Source organism: Lepus europaeus, chromosome 2 (genome assembly GCF_033115175.1).
Source record: "Lepus europaeus isolate LE1 chromosome 2, mLepTim1.pri, whole genome shotgun sequence".
NCBI lineage: Eukaryota > Metazoa > Chordata > Mammalia > Lagomorpha > Leporidae > Lepus > Lepus europaeus.
In genome coordinates, this window is record NC_084828.1 from 24,407,958 (window position 1) to 24,416,343 (window position 8,386).

At 36.5% G+C, this 8,386-nt stretch overlaps 1 pseudogene; it reads left to right on the forward strand.

Moving 5' to 3' along the window:
- The first annotated feature begins 7,360 nt into the window (after nt 1-7,360).
- On the forward strand, nt 7,361-7,495 carry LOC133752406 (U2 spliceosomal RNA; annotated as a pseudogene).
- The last annotated feature ends 891 nt before the right edge of the window (nt 7,496-8,386 follow it).

Here is an 8,386-nt window from a genome sequence, read left to right on the forward strand (position 1 = left end):
ACAGGGATCACTTTTCAGTTAAATTTAAACACCTAAGAAAAACTGTGTGTTAATCAAAGAGTTCAACCAATGATATTAAGTAGAACAAAATACTAAAAGGAACAAAATTGTAAGTTGTTCCTCGACAGTCAGTACAAGGGCTAATCAAGTCCTTGTTTCTCATAGTGTTCGTTTCACTTCTACAGATTTCCATTTAGGTGCTCAGTTAGTTGCCACAGATCAGGGAGGACATATGATATTTGTCCCTTTGGGACTGGCTTATTTCACTCAGCATGATGTTTTCCATTTTCCTCCATTTTGTTGCAAATGACTGGATTTCATTTTTTTCTGCTGTATAGTATTCTATGGAGTACATATCCCATAATTTATTTATCCAGTCTACTATTGATGGGCATTTAGGTTGATTCCAGGTCTTAGCTATTGTGAATTGAGCTGCAATAAACATTGAGGTGCAGACAGATCTTTTATTCACTAATTTAATTTCCTTTTGGTAAATTCCAAGGAGTGTGATGGGTGGGTTGTATGGTAGGGCTATAATCAGGTTTCTGAGGAATCAATCTCCAAACTGTCTTCCACAGTGGCCTTTACCAGTTTGCATTCCCACCAACAGTGGATTAGTGTGCCTTTTTCCTCACATCCTCACCAGCATCTGTTGTTAGTTGATTTCTGTATGTAAGCCATTCTAACCCGGGTTATGTGGTTATGTAATTGCCATTTCCAGTGATCTACCTTCTGTAATAAATATCCATAGTTTCATAGGTAAGAAGTTTTAGTATTTTTCCATGCTCATTTTGAGATGTTCCATTAATAGTCCACTGGATATTTTACAGGTACAGGTTATAAAGGAATTAATGGTTTTAGAAGTAGCTGAGTTCTATTCTGCATAACTATATAGTAGAATGAATAACTTCAGAAGACATTTGAGACAATTTTAAAAGTAAGAAATCTGAAGATGCAGATACATATGAGGGGTCTTCAAAAAGTTCATGCAAATGGGTATTACATATTAAAAAAAAAAAAAACTTTTCAAGCATTTCAAAAATGTTTGTTCCAGACTAAATTACCTTTTATTTCATTTAAGCACACATTTTTAAAAATATTTATTTATTTATTTACTTGAAAAGCAGTTATAGAGGGAGAGACGCAGAGAACGAACTCTTCCACCCCCTTGTTCATGCCCCAAATGGCCACAAAGTTAGGGTGGAGCTAAGCCAAAGCTAGAACAAAGCACTTCTGAGGTACCTTTCACTGAAGGGAGGAGAGAACTTACACTTTGACTATGCCCTTGTCTAAATAAGATCAGAGTTTGTGAACTCAAGAGGTTTCCATAGCCTTGGCAACTCATGATAAGAGCCTCCAGTGATTACTGACGTCATAAATAAGAGTGTCAATTGTTAAATCAACAATGGGAGTGGCTGTGCACCTGCTCCCCATGTGGGATCTCTTTCTTGGTGTGTTGTACTATGCAAATTAACAGTAAAACTACTACTCAAGCAGTGCTCTATACTTTATGTGTCTGTGGGTGTGGTCTGTTGAATCTTTACTTAGTATATACTAAGTTGATCTTCTGTATATAAAGATAATTGAAGATGAATCCTGATGAAGAGTGGGATGGGAGAGGGAGTGGGAGATGGGATGGTTGTGGATGGGAGGGAGGTTGTGGGGGGAGGGGCCGCTATAATCCAAAAGTTCTACTTTGGAAATTTATATTTATTAAATAAAAGTTGAAGAGAAGAAAAAAATGACAAAGTGCTTCTTCCTGCTCTCCCACATGTGTTCAGGGGCCCATCCACTTGGCCCATCCTTGACTGCTTTCCCTGGCTCGTTAGCAAGGAGCTGGATTAGAAGTGGAGCAGACAGGACTTGAACGGGCACACATATGGGATGTGGGCACTGCAAGCAGTGACTTTACCTACTATGCCACAACACTAGCCCTTAATCACAAATTTTTAAGGCAACCTTTTATGTATTCAAAAAAGTTAGTTGTGGTGTACTCAACATCATATAAATAATGTTATATGATGTTACATATATATGATGTACTTATCATATAAAATAGTAAACCAGTTCTCATATTTATAAATGGTAGGACAATATATTAGATCTATCCAGTTTTTCTGTAAAGATAAAGACAAAGGAGATTGCAAATGTACCTCACATGCTAAATGCAAAGATAGATATAGACTTACCACAGGTAATATATAATGCAGGAAGTAAGCATATCTCTGAGTCATATTTTAGAATATATTTAAAATAAAAAAAATTAGACATAAAATTTGTCATGTGTTTCATCTTTATGACTTCATCTTTCTGAATTTGGGTGGCAGATTTACATGCTGTATAATGAATGAATTTCTATTAGAATTTGAGTGTTTCAGTTTTAAATGTGCATCTTCAATTCCAAGTAAAACATAAGTAGGAAATTTAAGTTGCCTGCATACACTTTTTAAAAGTTGCTTGAATTCCTTTGCTCGATAAATAGTCACAGATCAACACAAAACACTCAAGTACTTAAAAATTAGAAAAATTCTGCTCTTGTAAACAATTATAAGCTTAACTTTGATTTGAAGTCCTTAAATTGCAACTCAATGTAAATATACCACTTAAATAATGTTGAGCAAAAAACAAGACACAAAAGAGTATGCAAATTGTGATTCCTCTTTGTATAAGGTGTGCAAAAACATAAAATTATTCTATATTTTTGGAAGCCAGGATAATGTTTAGCTGGGAAATGAGAAACAGGTGAGTAGCAGAAGAGAAGAGAAAAGTTTTGCTGTCCTTGTAGTGTTCTGCTTCCTCATTTGTATGCCTGCTGGTGAAAATGCATCAATTATAAAACACAATTCCTTATTCATTTATATTAAACCACAGTAAAAGTATAAAGGATTCTTATTCAAAATACTGAGATGGTTTATAGGAGGTAAAAAGATGGCTTTGAAAATCATCTATCTCTACTGCTTCTGTGTTAACCTATTCTTGTTGTATTTCTAACCCTTATCTCCTTTTGGCAATCTAAGGAAGCATCTCCTGCTTGTATTAAAAAAAAACTAAATATAGAAATGCAATTTTTAAAAAATTTTCTCAAAAGACAAAAAACTTTATGAAACAATGTTTTCTTCATTCCTAAAGCATTTATATCAGTGCAGCACTAATTTCCCTAACAAGATGTGGTAAATTTATCCCCATGTTTCTGTCTCCAATACTTGGATCTAAAATCTAGCCTTTGTTTATAGCCCTTGTCTCTGCTACTGAGGAGCAGTCCTTTTTTCTACTTACTTTTTGTCTTACATGTACAAAGTAATCTGAAAGTAGATCTTTGTAAAAATTAAGAGAGAGAATAAGAAAGAAAGTAGGAGGAAGTGTGGGAACATGGACAGGAGGGAGGCAAGGAAGGAACTATCACTATGTTCCTAAATCTGTGTATATGAAATACATGAAATTTGTTTACTTTAAATAAAGTTAAAAAATAAAATAAAGTCATTATCAGTGAACTGTTGCAAGAGTCTCTTCATTCATATACTTATCTAAATTTGATTCTCTCTACAATTCACTCTTCACACAATAACTGGAATAATCTTTCTGATCGTGTCACTCTGAATGGCTTCTTATTATTCCTGCCAAGAACATGAACTTGTGTTAAAAGCTTATCTACTCTGCCCTACTTACCTGGTGACTACATTTGGAGGGTGCCAACCCAGTTTCTGCTGGATTCAAGTCCCAGGAACTGTTAACTTTCTACCCCTACAATTTTCATATTATCCTTAAGATAATAATAAAAGAGAACTTCTTGAATTAATTAATTAAAAAATATCCACTACGTTTCTATAATCTAAAACTATTTGAATTATCTTTCAGTCTTAAGATATTCATTTATTTCAATTCGCCAGAATATAGGTTTTTTTTTTTTTTAATTTGACAAGCAGAGTTAGACAGTGAGAGAGAGAGAGAGAGACAGAGAGAACAGAGAGAAAGGTCTTCCTTCCATTGGTTCACCCCCCAAATGGCCACTGCGGCCGGCACGCCGTGCTTATCCGAAGCCAGGAGCTAGGTGCTTCCTTCTGGTCTTCCTTGCAGGTGCAGGGCCCAAGCACTTGGACCATCCTCCACTGCCTTCCCGGGCCATGGCAGAGAGCTGAAATAGAAGAGGAGCATCCAGGACAGAATCTGGCGCCCTGAGCGGGACTAAAACCCAGAGTGCCAGCGCCGCAGGCAGAGGATTAGCCTAGTGAGCCGTGGCACCGGCCTAAAATATAGGTCTTAAGAACTATGACTTTGTCATCACTTTCACAGGCACAATACCAAAAACAGATACATAAAATGTGAATTAGCATTTTTAGATGATTAACATTTTTCAATGAAAAAGAAAACAAATAAAAGTAACTTGTAAATATGCCTAATATTTAGCTGGATTTTATTTAGTTATTTATTCTTGTTACTTGAAATATACATACATATCAGCCTTATTATATTTCATATCAAATATTAATATTGCTCTCTACTCACACGAAATACAGAAAAAAGTTTGGAAATCATGATAATGTTTTTCCCTATAGTCTTTATTAGCTCTTTGAATATAAAGAAAATTCATCACTTTGAAAAAAAAGCTTATTTAATTATGACATTAAAAGAAAAAAGTAGCATTAAAAATTGTTACTTTGTTCTTCATTATTGCATCTTAGCATTGTTAACTTGATTAAAGGATAATTATCAGCTCCAAAAGCTCCTATCAAAAAAAAAAAAAACAGTGATTTTGATGAGACTTTGTTCATTAGTTGCAAACAAAATCAGCCTATACTTAAGCAGCACATTTAGCTATGACTGGGAGGCAGGGATGTCCTCAATACTGCATTACAAGTAAAACAGACTCATTTTTTTTTTTTATATATAAAATAGGTTTTAGTGGCTGGCACTGTAGCTTAGTGGGTAAAGCCACTGCCTGCAGTGCTGGCCTCCCAAATGGGCACCAGTACGAGTCCTGGCTGCTCCACTTCCAATCCAGCTCTCTGCTATGGACTGGGAAAGCAGTGGAATATAGCCCAAGGGTTCTGCATCTGCATGGGAGACCCGGAAGAAGCTCCTGGCTTCTGGCTTCAGATCAGCCCAGCTCCAGCTGTTGCTGCCATGTGGGGAGTGAACCAGCCTCTTTGCCCTGCTAACCAGTCCTGGCTATTAGGAAACTAAGGTGTTCTCAGAGCCATTGTCTGGGTGTGGTCCTCACAGCTGTTAGTGGGGAAGGTGAGTTTTTCTCTCTGGTTCTATCTGGGGTTTGCAGGTGTGAGAGGTACCCACCTGCTGTGGTCCTGCTTGCTTTTCAGTTGTGATGGGCAGGTAGGATAGTCCTGCAGTGGCACTTCCCCTCCGTAGGGGCAGCTCCCCCACCCCTCTCATTGCCAGGTAAATGGTGCAGAGCAACCTGCATGGTGGAGGCCCTCTTCCTCGGCTTCCTCTGAATTGCTGGGTGTAGCACAGCCCTGGCTGTTGCAGTTCACTAAGCTCTCCCTCTCATTATATCAGCTGCACTGTGAGCCTGTGGAGTCCCCTGTCACCTGGCTTGCTGGGTTAGATGTCCTCCTCCCCAGATCCTAGTCACTCAGTTTTCTGCTACGTTTTTGCTCTCTCAGCATGCATGCTGACTGCCTCCACTGCTCTGGTGGGGTCTCCCACCGTGGCTCTCCTGCAGCTTTATCCTGAGAGTGTACTCTTCCTCCTTTTTTTAAATATTGGTTTCACCCCACGTCCTGTTGCTACTCTGCCATCTTGGAACTGCTCCATATCTTCTTGATATATGATTTATTTATACTTGAGTCATTAACATAAATATATTCATCGCACTTAAGAAATATTCTTATAAAATTACCCTTTGAATTTTCTTTTGGTTTTGTGGATTATTACCTTAGCAGTGGTAAATTATCAGTTAAGAGCTGGTGAACATTTAGGGTTCCTTGAACTAGCAACTTTTTGGGGTATACTTGTAAAGACAAGACTGTCAGTTGTTATCAAATAACCAAAGAATTCACTACTATTTCATTCTGTGTTATAATCACATAGCATCCTACTACATCTCGATATCCATAAATACTACTTTACTGTATTTTACCCTCATTAAAACTCCTGTAAGTATATATGTAGATGAGTAAATAAGCTTTAAATGATGATGATGGGACAAAGACATAAGCCTCAGCCATTCTGGCTCCTTTCCTGAAAAGATAAAATCAAAATTTATCCCTTATCCTTGCATCCCTATTCAGCCTCACACCCTGTATTGTGCCCCACCCCCAGGAATTCTTCTCCATGTTTGGAGGCCTGAGGTGCTGACCTTGAAGAGCCTGCATGAAGAAACTCAACTGCATCTGTAACCCCCACCTCCCCTCTGGTCCACCTCCCCTCTGGTCCACTAGCCCACACCAAGATGTACAAAGTCCAGTCAGCTGAAATCTGGTCGTCTACCATGTGTTCGGTCTGTCTGCACCCTGCCAGTTGGTCACCCAACTCTGCAAATTTATTTTTCTTGAATAAATTCATTATGATGGTGAGTTCATATTGTCTCCTCTCTGATCTGTATACCTTTTCCTCAACAGATGAAAATAGGTAAAATAGAATACAAATATGTCTTGTTTTAATCAATTTTATTTTACGTATATAATACTTATATAAAATTGTTGGATTACCTTTCTCTTTCAAATGTAGAATCAACATGTATGAGGTATACATTTAATTACTGTGCTTGATTTTCTCATTTTATACTATTTCAATTTTGACCGATAAGACTTTTTTTTTTTTTTTTGGACAGGGAGAGTTAATGAGAGAGAGAGAGAGAGAGAGAGAGAACAGAGAGAAAGGTCTTCTTTCTGTTGGTTCACCCCCAAATGGCCGCTACGGCTGGCACACTGTGCCAATCTGGAGCCAGGAGCCAGGTGCTTCCTCCTGGTCTCCCATGCGGGTACAGGGCTCAAGCACTTGGGCCATCCTCCACTGCACTCCCGGGCCACAGTAGAGAGCTGAAATAGAAGAGGAGCATCCAGGACAGAATCTGGCGCCCTGACCGGGACTAGGATCCCAGATTACCGGTGCCGCAAGTGGAAGATTAGCCTAGTGAGCCACAGTGCCGGCCACCTGCTAAGACTTACTAAGACATTTCAATATTTGCTGGCTACACAACTTAAAAAGTCAGTATCTAAACAGGAATATTGTCAACCTTAATATTTGAGAATTTCTTACAAGATTACATATCAGATGACAATAAAATATGAAGTAGAAGTTTCATAGAACCCTCAGTAAAATAATAAAGAAGCCACACTAATTAGATTAGAGATCTCTCATAAAGCATGGCACATTCTACATATTTTAGAATCAGCAATCTATCGCTTCTCGGCCTTTTGGCTAAGATCAAGTGTAGAATCAGCAATCTAAGACATTTATGGATTACGTTAATTTTCCTTAAAAAAGTCCTAGTCTCATCTTGTGCTTTCTGCACTAACAAGTCAAATGAGTGTTAAGGGAGAAAAAAAAATGAACAAATAGAAACCAGATTGAAAATACTGCTGAGGTGAAATACAATTAGCTATATGTTCTATTCAAAAATATTGAAATTAGCACAATCATAATCTGAATACATAAACACTTTTAGAACATGAATTTCTGAATCAGAAAAAAGCATTTGCTGCATATGCATTTAAAAATTAAACATTTGTTGGGAAATTTTGTTAAGCATAAATATTTCTAAACATTCTATTCTGATACATTCTTCTTGATTATTTAAAACTGATTCACAATTACAATTATATATTTCATTGTGAGATTTTCTGAAATATTTTTCATGTTAGGCATTTATTAAAAGTATGACAATATCATTATGTGAACATACAAATTGTTGAATTAGAAATTGCTGCTTGATATATTATACTTTTCAGATGATAATTGTTTCATAATAACTTACAAGCCTTTTAATCTAAAGAGGTGTAGAAAATTAATGAAAATCACATTAAGCTTCCAAGATTTCTGTCCATAAATTTTCAATAATTTTACTTAAATTTGTCTTAAGTGTAAGATAATTCAGAAAATATAGATAAACTTAAATTAATTCCCTTTGAAAATTAGTTATATATATTAAAATTTAATGGCAGCTCATTATACAGCTCACAAGAACATTTAAACAAATTTCATTTTAATCTTTGAAGAAGATTGTTACTAATCACAGGAATAGTGTTTTTCTTTTATGTTAAGCATTTGTATAAAAATGTCAAATGAGTAGAAAGAAAAAAATGTCAAGGAGACAATATAAATGAGAAAGGAATAGATGTTAGTCTGACTAGAAAATAATATTGGGTTATATATGGATTATAATTCAAAAATATTTGATTTAGGATCCAGAGATGATCAAGACACT